This window comes from Betta splendens, chromosome 3 (genome assembly GCF_900634795.4).
Source record: "Betta splendens chromosome 3, fBetSpl5.4, whole genome shotgun sequence".
Lineage (NCBI taxonomy): Eukaryota > Metazoa > Chordata > Actinopteri > Anabantiformes > Osphronemidae > Betta > Betta splendens.
This window is the reverse complement of record NC_040883.2, coordinates 746,199-760,211: the sequence shown is the minus strand read 5'-3', so window position 1 is coordinate 760,211 and position 14,013 is coordinate 746,199.

The following is a 14,013-nucleotide window of genomic DNA, read 5'->3' as shown; positions in this document are numbered from 1 at the left end:
AGCTAAACTTGATTATGCAACAAAAAAATCCAGTTACAGTCTTTGAGGAAGAAAATACCATCATTTGTGGAGCCAAAGCAGCTCTATCTGAGCCGGTAAATTGTGGCTCACACATCAATGCAATTAAACCCGTCAGAGGAATACTGGCTTTCTGCTTGAATTCACAATGTTAATTAGCCAGTCGGGATTTTTTTAAATAAGTTATTGCTCTGCTTTATCTTGTGCGCTGGGTGAGTGATTCTCATAAAGACTAAAGCCTTTCTCTCTGGCTTCCTATCACAGGCAGCGCGTGTGGGCTGAACTTGTAAAGTAATTGCATAGAATTGTGCAACTAATGATTTCCACCAAGCTGCAGCACATAATGTGTGGCTGTTTTAAATTTAAACTTTCTCTGGTTTTCAGGGAGGAAACCTACCAAGCTTTGTATTATTATCAGGTTAGATGTTTTTCAACTACTGTCAAATCAGCTTTCTTTCAGACACACAGAAACTTATAACTAGCTTATGTTTCTAATAGTTAATATAAAGTTAAAACGATGAACAATACGAGTTCTTTTCGAATAGGACTCCTTGCTTTATTCACCATTATCTAGTCATTGAAGATACAGTAGGTTTCCTATTAAAACGGTTGAGGCCTGGTCGCTCCAGCTTTGCCTGTGACCTTTGGATCTGCCACCAGTGGCTAACTGTAATCTGTCAACTTCTAAATGCTCTGTGCTCAGTCAAACACGTGGGAGAGCAGCCACTGACATTAACATGCAATTAGTGAAGTGACTTTCTAAATAATACCTTGGTAGATTGCATTAGCTGCACGTTGTCTATTGGCCAGAGTGGAAGTGGCTCAAGGCTGTGACCAGTATAACCACAGTGTCCAGTCCCTCCAATGCCTGCCACGTGCTCAGTGTCACAGAACGGTCCAGTGCTGGGTTCTGTTCTAAGCCCACCCCAGCTGAGAGGCAGGGTGTAGTAGACACGAGTCATAGAATAACAGCTGGTCATCCTTCATGTGTCACGAAGGATGTGAATTTGGAGACGCTGTGGAAAATTAAATGTTGAGCTGTGTAAAATTACAACAAAGAAGAGTTTTGCCAAAACACATAATTTACAATGGGAACTGGAGAGTTACAAGTTATGAGTAAACAAAGAGAAACAATGTTCCAGGTTTTTTTTCTCTAAGCTGATAAGACATAAGAGAAATTCTACCTTTCTGCCAGCACAGTTATCACCGCTGTTAAAATAGACTGGACTCCGTGGCGGCAAGTTCTAAACGTGGGTATTAGGGCCTTGGTTGACCTCAGATGGAGAAGACAAGTGTGAAGGGACCTGGGCATAATTGCATCAAAAACTGTCAGGAGCGAGGTGCATTATCAGAAGCTGGATAAAAATGAGTAGAAATGAGTCGTGTATGAGTGGAGCTGCTCACAGGCAGCCACAAGAGCGGTCCAAGTGGCTTTTCAACACACATAATTGCTTTCCTTTCCAGCAGAGCTTTCATGGGTTAGAAAGAAAATAGCACCATGGAGGTTTTTGTTTTGCCAGAGCCGCTTTCCAGAGAGGCCTTCTTTAACTAAGATGGCTTTGCCACATTGAATATGACAAGTAGGGCTCACACAATAACCCTTATTATCTATTGACAGCGACACAAATATCATTTTTTCGAAAACTTGTTCAATTGGTGCAATAATTTATCACTACAGACCATTTTAGTTCTTCTCCCAGAGGAAGCTGCACAGTCACAGTAAAAATATTTAGGTCATCATTTCAGTGGGATGGACCATGTGTAGATTCCTCAGTTCCTTGTCCTAAAGCTCTTCTACAGCTGCCTCAGCCAGACTTCAGGCTTTTTTATAGCATGCAAGGATCATCAGTGTAACTTTTCCTACTTGTTTGTTTTAGTCTAGAAAGCATTAATGTGACCACTGACTGTTGACCTCAGTGACAGTTATGTCCTGCCAAAGCTAACGGTCTCAGGTTAAAACAGCAAAGCTGTGCTGTAATGAAATATTACCAGGGGATAATTGTCTCAGCTGATGGGACAGGTTCATGTATGTGGACTTATCGTGTGAATAATGTGAATGTTTAGAGAATAGAACTACCTAAAGTAAAATGTTTAGCATGATGAGGGGTCTTTACTGTTATTTAACATGTTTTAGTTGACAACATAGTTTCACATTTGTTACTTATATTATATATTATAAGCAGATAACAGGTTTTTTTACAACTGGCAGTGTACTACTAATTCAGAACTATAGTCTGAATTTTTTAGATATCAGCCATAAAGCGCTATTGTAAAAGGAGCTGTGGATTATTGTGTGTAGCATACGTACGCCCTCATTGCCTGTTTACACCAGGAGATGGCAGTACCAACCACAGAGCTGCAGCGGAGGCCTGTACCTGTCCTGCCCCACAACGCCCTGCACATCAAACCTGCCGTCCCATGTTCCTCCGGTCGGACTCTCGGGGCGCGTGCACAGACACACTGTTGGCTCGACTTGGCCTCTAGACACTGGTTAAGCTGTTTGTGAGCATTGGTGGCTGCTTTAGTGATGGCTGGCGATGATGAAGGAAGCCCTGCGGACGGTGACATCCACCTGCTGGCTTTAAAAGCGATAAACACGCAACCTGACTGAATATAAAGCTAGCTAGCTTTAAGCTAATGCGATTCCTTTCACATCAGCTTGGTCCACAAAATGCTTCAGGTCACATTTTTTATAAACTGATTACTTCCTGGAACAATAGAAATCTGCAGTTCTAGACAAGAATAAGAAAAACATGTAAATATAAAAGTTACTAATGATTTCATCCTTGCATTTTAGCCTTGATGTATTTGTTTTGCCTTATTTTGACTCATAGAAACAAAGGACATGTCAGGATGTCAGACAGCATAACCACAAATAACATTAGCAAACCACACACCTTGACATATACAAAAGACTTGCACCAAGAAAAATCCAACACAAAACAGTGACTCAGTGACTCACTGAGTGCATACGTGGTGTGGAATAAAAGAGGGATCTGGGCCACAACCTGAGGGCTAGTGGCTCTACAGCCCACACAGTGTTCCCTCACCGTTGTTCTAATACTAGTCAAACAGTATTTTGAATGGCCAAACTCAATAGTGGCAGTGTTCAGCCTGGCAGTGTAAATATTGGCAGAGCATACAGAGAAGCAGGAGTTGCTATGTGTTTATCTGTGTGTGCTAAGTGTCATCTCTCTGTCAGCTCTGTCTACAACGTAGAACGCGGCAACAAAAAAGTTGTTGTTGGTGCAGGAAGAAAGAAACGGGAAGAAGCTCGTGGATTCCTCACAGTGGAGGCCTGAGGCTCCTCCTGGTTTTTGCCCTTTTGTTTGTGACTGTGTGACCTTTGAGCTACTGTCACGGGTTGATGCAGCCGATGAGGATTGACTCTTACCTGAGTGACGCTAGCGCTGCTGCGCCGGCCTGTTCCTAGAAGCCACCCGGTAGCCTTTTTCAAACAGGGTCTGGGCTGGTGCTTTGTACACAGCAGCCCCCGTCTGCTACGCTAGCAGGTTCACTGACCCTCAGTTCATCAGCAAAGCAAAGGGACGCTTTGATCACTGATACTGCAGACCTTACACACTGTATGTTCTGTTCATTAGACGTAAGAAGAATTGTTTTGGTTGCTAAAACATAATTCACATGTCCCTCAATTAAGAACATGATTAGTGACAGTTGTAAGAAAAGATGATAGCTAAAGCGCTTCATGTTTGGTATAAATAAAGAAATCTTTAGAAATCTGAAATTGTTCACGTTCATCATATGATAGGTGCCTATTTCATTACCGTTGTCAACATTATTTTCTCATGTCATATTGTAGGATTGTTGAAATAGAGATTATTATGTTTGATGAAAACCTGCGAGTCCAAACCACATTTGGTTGGATGCTACAGTGTGTTGCCATGATGCTACACCAAGCTTTTATACCCCTGCCTTCATTCATAGCAGTACAAGCCCAGCTCCACAGAATGTTGTGTTCACCGTCACTTGGAAAATAATAAAGAGAGCAGCTGTGATATGTTTGGAGTTGTGTCTGGGGGGAAATGTTGAGGGGAAGTACAAGCATCTTCAGCTGGTTGAGAAGCTTTCTCTTGAAATGCTGTTTGTTCTGGGCACAGACATAAAACACAATTTAAATGTTGGGCTAGTTGAGCAAACAAACGGGCTAATATTTGCTGTAGTTTTGTTTGTTTATTTGTGCCATATGTGCCTGCTGTTCACACCAAGCAAGTCAACCTCAACCCCTTCTCATCTCATTATTGTGAGTTTTCTTATCAAAGCCTGAGATGTACTGCATAATACAAGTCAAAGTAAACTCATGTTATCAATGAAATGGTTCAGTCGTGTGTTACTGAGCATTACTGTGTAGGGGTTAATGCTGCGTTTCATACACATCACAGGCAGTGATCTGCTTTTGAAGCAACTCCAAGTTTATTTGTCAAAACTACCTCATACAAGCATTTTGTATGTATTTTACCCTGAGGCTGCTGCAGAAATGCCGACCTGCTCCTGCTCTTGGCCAAAGGGCTTCACCTGTCAAACTCAGTATCTTCAGTTCTAGCCCCGGGCTTCCAGGTTTCAGCCTGTGCTGACATGCTACATTTCTCATGCATTTAGCAGTTCTGCCAACACGGAAGGACAGTTCTACTATTCTATAGTCTGTCTGTCTCTCAGCTTTTGAAATGGTGTGCTGGGATGTGCATCCGTCACTCTGTATTATATGTGCATGCCTATGTGGTCTGAATCTCCAAAGAGACAGTGCCAGACGTTGAGACATGGCCCTGGGCTCATTCACATTCAGGCCCATAGTGTGGGGTTGAGGCTAGGAGATAATTGCTGCTCTGAGGAGTGGATTGCCTGGGAGCCTTCTTCATCTACTGGTGCCAGCGACCAAGCTGTCCATCATATGGGCCTGACAACTGACATTCTCTGTGGAGAAACAAAGGCCATTAGTAGTTTATGTGCACAGCTGATGCACACGCGTATGGAATTAACTTACACATAACTTGCTTGCATACAAAGTGAGGTGCTGGCACCCTCAACACTATCCTTGTTTTTCTTCACTTCCCTTCCCATTATCATCCTGCCTCTCCACCTCCCCCTGTACTTTCTAATCTCACTTCACACCTGCTGTCTCTGACATACATGTTCCCCCCGAGAGAAGAGAGTGAAGCTTGAGTGAAGGGCTAAGGCTTAGTGTGGGAGTTGGAAAGGGGGAGACGCAGCCTATTTTACCACCGTGTGGCTCTAGTTTAGAATTCAAACATGGGATGTATCCACCCACAGGGTAACGCTGGTGCAGGTTGATGCCAAAGGGTTTGCAATAATAAACCTGGACATCACTGTGCTGCTGTAATGCTGTTTCTTCTTGTAAAAGTGTTCCAATGTACACAAACATATCTTAGAACGGATGCAGCCGGTCCATAGTTTGTTAGTTATTGTTAAATATGGCTCACTTTAAGGGTTAGCAGTCAGATGACACGTTCAGCCAAGTGTAGTTGTATTAAGATTCAGCAGCCCAGTCCTCCTGTTTGTGGTTGATTGGCATGACTTCAGCACAGTTGTGTACTTGTGTAGGCCTTGCTAATGAGGGGGAAATTTGTGCTTGCTAAGCTTGGCCAGGCGCGCCAAGATTTATGAGCCACGCAAGCTCTCCAGCTCCAAACAGGCAGTAAATCTGAATATACAGACTTCAGGGGGTGTGGTGTGTCACACAGGGGACGACTATAGCATCCTCCCAACATCTCAAATTACAAATGACATCTCAGACATTATAGTGAGTCAAATGTAAATGTTTTTACTTCTATGGAATAGATTTTTATATTATTAACTGTCAAAATTTGACATGTGACTAATCCAATAATTCAGCGAAGAACAAGGAAAAAGTACCACTTGTACAGTATTTATATAAATTTGTTTTATATACTTCTAATAAAATTGTTTCTAATCACTTGGTTGCTAGATTTTTCAGTGATTTAGGGAGCACAAGACAAAAAGTTTCACACTGATGATCGCAGAGTCCAGAACCGAATCCTTGAAAATCTTTGAAAATAGAACAAAACTAGGTGTTGCGGTAACATTCTAGAAATGATCAAACCAGAATGCATGCAAGCAGTAATTAATACACATTGGGTCCAGTTAACATAAAATCTGTTCTCCAACTGCTTAAGCACAAAATAAAATAGACACACTAACGTAATTTATATTTCACAATCCATAGGATGTTCTGCTTCTAGATGTTCCTCTTCCAGTACCCTGGAGGGCTTTGTTATTTTGGTCTGTGGGCACAGGTGCACAATTGAGGCTCAGTGACTTTAAAGCAGACACTCGCATCAATCTGAGCAGGGAACTTGAACAATAGAACAGCCCTTGTATTTTTATTCTGGCCTCTTCAACCAGGACACAGCCATTACAGAGCACTCTGGCTGTCAGCTGGAAGTTTCCTTCCCTGCATCTTTCTGACAGCCAAAGATTTGTTCCCTTACTGAGAGAATTGGTTTGAGTCTTATGGTCCTATTGTCCCCAAGATGACAGTTCTTCTAACAGCTCGGCTTTAACCCACGCTTCGAGGAAAACCATAACACTGCAGCCGAAGAGTAGCCTGATACGTGTGTGTGTGTGTGTGTGTGTGTGTGTGTGTGTGTGTGTGTGTGTGTGTGTGTGTGTGTGTGTGTGTGTGTGTGTGTGTGTGTGTGTGTGTGTGTGTGTGTGTGTGTGTGTGTGATTTCACTGCTGTATCGTATACTGAACTGCTCGTTTACTGTGTAGTATATCACAATGCTTTTTATCAAGTCATCAGTTAAATACAAATTTGTTTTCTTTCTCTTAATATATCTACTCCTTTTCATGCCTGGTTGAAGTTATTGTGTAATATCAGTGATGAGGTCTTCAGGCAGGCTGCTGCCTTTTGTTATTGTGTATATTTTTTCATTTTAATACACCATCAAAATTAGATAATCTTTTAACAATTCATAACTATTCAGATGCTTTCATATGTATTATCATATGTAAACATTCAAGACAATAGAAGCTCGACATCTAATGATGAACCCAGCTCAACATCTAGCAGTACAAACACGCCTGAGGACCCGATTCTCAGGAGCTGGAGGAGAGCAAAACAGATTTAAACTGGGATTAAATATTGAACAGAACTGTCCATCATATGGGCCTGACAACTGACATTCTCTGTGGAGAAACAAAGGCCATTATTAGTTTATGTGCTCAGCTGATGCGCATGCGTATGGAATTAACTTACACATAACTTGCAAGTATTGAACAGAACTACAGTGGTTTGTAGCTGTGTTAGTCGCTCTGCTGCTAAAATGGTCAAAATAAAATAAAGTAATGCAGATTCCTAATGTCATTTTACAGTACGTACCCAAGTCTAACAACAGATCTTCAAGTTAGACCGCAAAACTATAAGCTCCTTAAGTGATATGTCTGAAGAAAAGTACTTTCCTGCAGATGTACTGTAAGAGGCAGAAATAAAAGCAGGTAGCGTTGGTGTGGTGACATGTGATTATCCAGCCTTTCTAATTATATAGTTTCTCCAGCACCGTGTTGAGCTCTGTCATGTCTGAACCTGAATCACAGGTTGCACAAACTAGAGAAGGACTCGCACTCTGTCACGCCCGGCTTCCTCCTGTCCGTTGATCCCTGGGCTGTCACGCTGCAGGGCTGCAGGGCTGCAGGCCGGACTCACTATGTTGACTGAGCTTAAACTGCTTGTTTAAAATGACTATTTACTGTCAAATGTCCAGAAGGTATGACTGCTCTGATTTTTTTTGGTGTTTTGCTTTAGTTTAGTTGCAGCAGTAGCTGTGTAGCGTCAGTTTTCAAACTGCAGAAGAGAAACAAACTCCAGACAAATACTGTATAATCCTGGCTAAACATGGTGCATCTCAGCTGCTTGATGTGGTTCACAGCGGGGGGTAGGTAGGCTGCAGGTGATGGGGTCTGGCCTGTCTGAAATGTCCTCAGTTAGTTCCCACTCAGCTGGGAACTAGCGCCAAACTAAGTGCTTCAGGGAGGTCTGCAGTGTTGTCAGATACCCAGCCTGGATTGAAGTGAATGCTTACCCTTGGCTCTGTGTTGTCACATGGAGGTGATCGTGAGTAGCCATCCCTTCCCCTCATGTTTTGTCTTTCTATGACTAAACAAAGTCTGTTTTGACACTTGTAGGTGCACGATATCAAAATAGTGGCTGCTTTTATGTGTTAGATTATTACTTGACCCTGAAAGAAGTAGGCCACGACCTTTCTAACATGACTGTCACCCAAGATAGACACACCACCTTATCATCGTTGGCATGAATAACAATGCATTAATTATGCAGCAGAATGTCGGCGTCTTTAGCATCAGACTGAGGTGTGTTTTTGCTGTGTCTCAGCCTAGTGTGTCGGCTTTGTTTTCTTCTCAAGGACATTGACCATCCACATGGTCCTTTCATTCTGGCTCGTTTCTTTACACAGACTGAGTTAAGTTACAGCCTTGAAACTGCATTAGCAAAATAAGCTATTTAATAAACATAAACATCTTTATGTTGACTGATTTCCCACTTCAGGGAATTCTAATAATCAGATGTGTTTCCATGAGTCAGTGACAGGCAGTTGGTTGATTTGAAACTGTGCAAAGCTTCGAGACAACGGCCTTTAAAGTAGTGCAGTGAGAGTTTCAGCATGCGCTACGTTTGTTTCTGCAACATTGTTTTGCTAACTCTCCACTGGAGTATGTAGGTGTGTTGAGGCTTGCTTTATTTAAATGATTAATCATTATTTTAATGATTGAAGTTCAAAGCTTCAATATATGTTGTAATTCAGTTCTTTAACAAAACCATGCATGTTTGTTGGGATACATTTTAGAGAAAAGTGATTTTTTACAGCATTAAACAAAATATAAATATAATAATAAATAAATACTAATAAAATCTTGTCTTCTACTCCCCCCTTGAGCTCCATCCTTCATCACAGCTTGTCACATCGTTTTGGGGTCACTTCATTCAGGGAACTGTAGGAAGAGACCTCTGCAGGTTCTAAAAACAGATGTGACAGGCCTATTAAAATGAGTGATCTCCCAGGCCCCTGCAGCCAGGCTGGCCACTAAGCTGTCTTCCCCAGGGCATAGACAAGAGCAGCAGGGAGCAAAAGGTCTGGGAGATAAGGTGGCAGTGGCACATAGCTGGCGTAGTGGCAGCGCCCAGAATTATGTGCTGAGGAGCTTCTCACGTTTGTGGAGAGCAGTGGAACCTGAGATCTCCTTCCTGAAGGCCCCAAGATGCACATAGTCTGGAAATGGAGGTCACATATACTCATACAAACACAAGACTGGACATCACACAGCAACATATTAACACACCCTGAAGCTACCTGCATAGATTCAACATTACAATGTAAAGTTGTCATTTTTTACAAGTCGTTGTAGGAAACAAATTCTGGCACAAACAACCAAACTGAACAAAAGCATTTATTTTTCAGCTAATACTGTGTCATTCTCTTTCTCTATTACATAAAATAAACACGGTATGTTCAGACCCAGCACTAAGTAAATCCCAGCGTGTGGAACCTCACAGAACATCAGAATACAACTACTGTATGTAGAACAGTGGGGAGGAAAAGCTCCATCCAACAGAACCAGGATAGGAAGTGATTCCTCTTTTACTGTGATTTAAGAAAAAAATATGAAGCAAAAACAAGCAAATGCTGGAATAAACAAATCTTCCATGTATCCGACCTTTATAATCAAATCCAAGTGTTCCTAACGTTCCTCTTCAACACCTTGGTCCATGTTTGAATTGTAAATTTGTTGGCGTGAAGCTGCTGCTCAAGAATCATTTATTCTGTTAGAAGGGCTGCCAGGATTTGTCAGAGGGTCTTCCTCTGAGAGCCACAGCGCTGAGCTGCTGTCTCCTGTAATCCATCCTGATCTATGGCCCACTTTTTGATGAGCCGGTTCCCTCATTGACTGGTACACAAAAGAATCTAAAAGACTCAAGTGTATCGGTCACCATTTCTTATTTGTCACTTTTTCAGGGTCTTGTGTCAAGTGATGCTCATGCAAGTAACTGACTTTCTTTAAAAGCAGATCAACCAAATCACAAGTTCCTGACATTTATTTACGTTTGCAAACTGTGTTTTATTCCACCAAGCTGGACAAATACATTTCTATTGATTGTGGGACATTGTTTTAAACATAGCGAGTAGTGATCCCATGGGTCTAAACCTCATAGTAATGAGACCACAAATTGATAGCCCATCAAAATCTGCCATCCCAGGGCTCTGCCACCTGCCACGGGAAATCAAATGAAGTAAACACAGTTGCTGTAATATGCATAAATGTTTCTGCAGGTAGATGATTCGTGCAGTTCCTCAGCAAATGGGCAAAGAGGTGGAGATGAGAGAGGAACAGAGACATGGGACTGTGCCAGTGGGGCGGTGAGGGGACGCGATAGAAGCCAAACTAGCATGAAACTGCCTTCCGTCACGGATTACCAAGGCAGCGATTTTCATTACCTGCCTTTCATAACAAGATATTTATAGCAACAGGAGGTGTTGAAGAGCCACGAGACACATGCAGCCATTTGCCTTAGAGATCCACTGCCTTACACTGGCACTGTGTGAAAGTGAGAGCAAATGATGCAGACAGAAAAGTGAATTGTGTAGGAAATAGCTGCTGTGATATGCATATTATTGTCTATTTCACAGTTGCATACATTTGCTGACTGGATTGTTTTTAGCAAAGGCATTGAATGAGGGAACCTGCAGCATCAGATCATTCAACCCTCATATACATTTACCCTAAATTGTGTGTAAATGATGGTGTCTTCTCTGATTTTGATATTTTCACTGTGGCAGATATGGGTCAAAATGTTTTCTCCCCTGTTAAAGCATGACATGTCCACACAGTCCTTTACCCAACAGAAAATGGACCACACCTTGCACATGTTGTCCAGTGGGCCCTTCATTCACACATTTACGCAAGGATAATGGCAGAGATAAGATGCATAAGTGAGACCAGTAGCATCTTGGGCTTCCAGGAGCTCCTTACAGGTTATCTGCTCCCCTGAGTACATCTGTCTCATGCGGGACTGAGGCTGGACATGTTTATGTCAGAGTCAGCCTCCTTTTTGAATCACAACAACCATGTCTCTGCCTTCACAGACCACCAGTCTTCGCATGTGGGCGTGATGAGTGTTGTGTTGCGTGGACTTCCAATCAGTGGGAGCGGCTGGCGGCCCGGTGCCCTACGCTCGGAGCAGCCATCTGTCAGCTGACGCTCGGTCGCCACGGCAATCAGAATGCTCTGTGGTGAGTCCAATCTGTTCCACCGCAGGTAGAGCTGTGGGAGGGCTGCCATCACTGTACACACACTTTTCATTACTAGTCTGCAATTCTTTTCTAGCTCACTCCTGTCAATCACTTTATACTGAACTCTTATCATTAGACAGCTGTTGCTCTTTGATCTTCTTAAGCAGGCAGTGATCAATTGTTGAGATGATCATATTGCTCATTAAAATATACAACTCGTAAAAAAGTCTTAAAGGTCTTGACTGTGAGCTTTGATATACAGCAATGGTAAACCAATATGAATAGATGCTGTTGTGAACCACCTGCCATCTCTCCATAATGACAGCAGTCTGTTAAATGTGCCGTATCAGTGGTCACTCCAGCTTGCTAATGTGCCAAGCTATACCCACTCCAGGCCAGACAGGACTCCCCTTTGTTGGGCCTCATTGCTGGCTAAAGGCCCAACTGCTAATCTGATCAGAGTTATGCTAATGGTGGGAGGCAGCCCTCCTAACCAGTTTGCTAGCTAGGCCAAGAAGCCTGAAGCAGTGGTGGTGACATGCTCAGTCCCACACTGCAGATGGGGTTTTGAATGGGATCCAGAACAGAGCTGGGGGAGACTGAGCTGAGGAGACTTGGCTCTGAACTGTAGGAGCATTCTGGATGAAGAAACGTGATTCATACGACCTGTTTGAGTAGTACAAACTGTGTTTGACATTTCCATGTTAACATGCTCTATTCCCCTTTTAAATACAAAGTGCTTATTCACTCTAATCATGGAAGGAACTTGTGCAGCTGGCAGGTTTTGTCTCGATAGAGTCCAGATACAGAGCTAATTAGGATTAGAGATGCACTTTTTTTAATTTGATGATCTTACTGGACAACAGCTGTCCTGTAATCTCCCAGTAAATGCTGCTGACGTGGGAGTCAGAGATGTTTATGTGGAGGAGATATTAATGCCCCCTTTTACTTATTGAATGTGGGATGTCAAATGGCTTCTGCCTCCTTCATACCTGATCTTTTGTGAGATAATAATCAAACAGAAAGTTTGATGTCAGTTTGTTGCCACGGCTCTCAATTAGTCTGTTGCCAAACATCTCGAGCGTGATAGAAACAAGCTGTGTCTTTCAGTGATCATTAAGGAATCTAATACATCACAACAAAAATACAAGCCTCATGCCTTCCTCTGACACTGGAAAAGGCCTGTGGCTGATCTCAAACTGTTGTGGTTTAAGGCTTAGTGTCTGATGACAGATACATTCTGTGCTAGAACCAAGTCAGTAGAAATTATGGGTGGATGTTTAGTCACTATGTCACACTGCGATGTGCACGATTCTATGAAGAAGGTTTGCACATATTCACATCCCGTGTGCTCAACGCTGGCTCAACTGTCGACAAGATGACGACGATCGTTTGATGAGCGTCAACCTAAAACAGACTAACTCACGCTCATCATCTATTACTAGTGAAGCGAATTAGAAAAAAATCTGCCATAAACCAATGTTCAGACACATTACATCTGTCGTCTCAGCATAGCTTGTCGGGTCTTCTGTACAGACACTTTCCTATTTATACGTTTAGGTTAGAGGTGGAAACTAACGCTGCCCAGAGGAAGGCCAGGTAGACTTTGTGTGACTGTCATAGTAAACAAATCGTCACCTTCTTATATTGACAGAATGAGTCTTTGGCTTCTGTGAACCAAAGGCCCTGATGTAAACAACAAAGTCATCAATCAAATCAAATGTGTTTAAATGATTTCCACCCAGCTTGTTTGTATCTGGTTTCTCATGTCAATTAAACCAGCCTCTTGCATTGTCTCCTGGCAAAATCCTCCAAATCTGTTTGAAGATGAAGCAGCTTGTGTTTGTGGAAGGTTGTTGTTCCTTCTTTAAAGCAGTAACTGGATGGTGGCTGCTGAGGATGATGAAAATCAGCTGGATGTGACTTAACACCTGGATGTCTTGGCCTGGCAGTAAACCGTGGCTGCAGCTTTATAGGGGACATGCAGTTTGCCCTTAAATCACCTGCTCATAAATAATAATTGTAGCTTGTCTAAGGGAAATGCACTGAATGATGTATGAATCACGATCATAATGATACCACCCACAGACAAACATATGACAAACACACACGTGACTCTTGACATGAAGCACTTTGTTCCTGCAGTGCAGAACAACACCCCATAGCTACTGTCACTGGCACAAGTCATCATCCTCCAATGTTTTCAATCATCTTCTTTGACAGATTTATTCTTGGCCCACACAGCGGAGTTGTCGTTTGAAGGCGTACGTGAGGAAAGCAGCTTTAGATCCAGGACTTGACTCCAAACGCTGTTAAATATTGTAAATAAATATTGTCACTGAAAATTAGTGGCAGAGTTGCTTCATTGAAATAAGCTGGAATTGGAAATCTTCTATTGTTCTCCTTTGGTTTATGTAATGTCATCCAATAGATCAGAATGTGTTGGTGCCCTTTCATGATGGTGGCAAAATGGTCGGGGGCTTCTGAAACTCATCCCTCCCAAAGTGACTGTGTTGCCATGGTTTAGGTTCGACGTGTCTGGCTGGAGTGGACGGGGAGCTACGGTTTCATACTCATAGCTTACTGAAATACTATCTGTGTCAAGTGGATGGCTGAGGGACAGAGCTGATTAAGTGCCTGCACTCTTTACAGAAGCACTTGTCATGTACTTACTGTACTTACTGTGCTATTA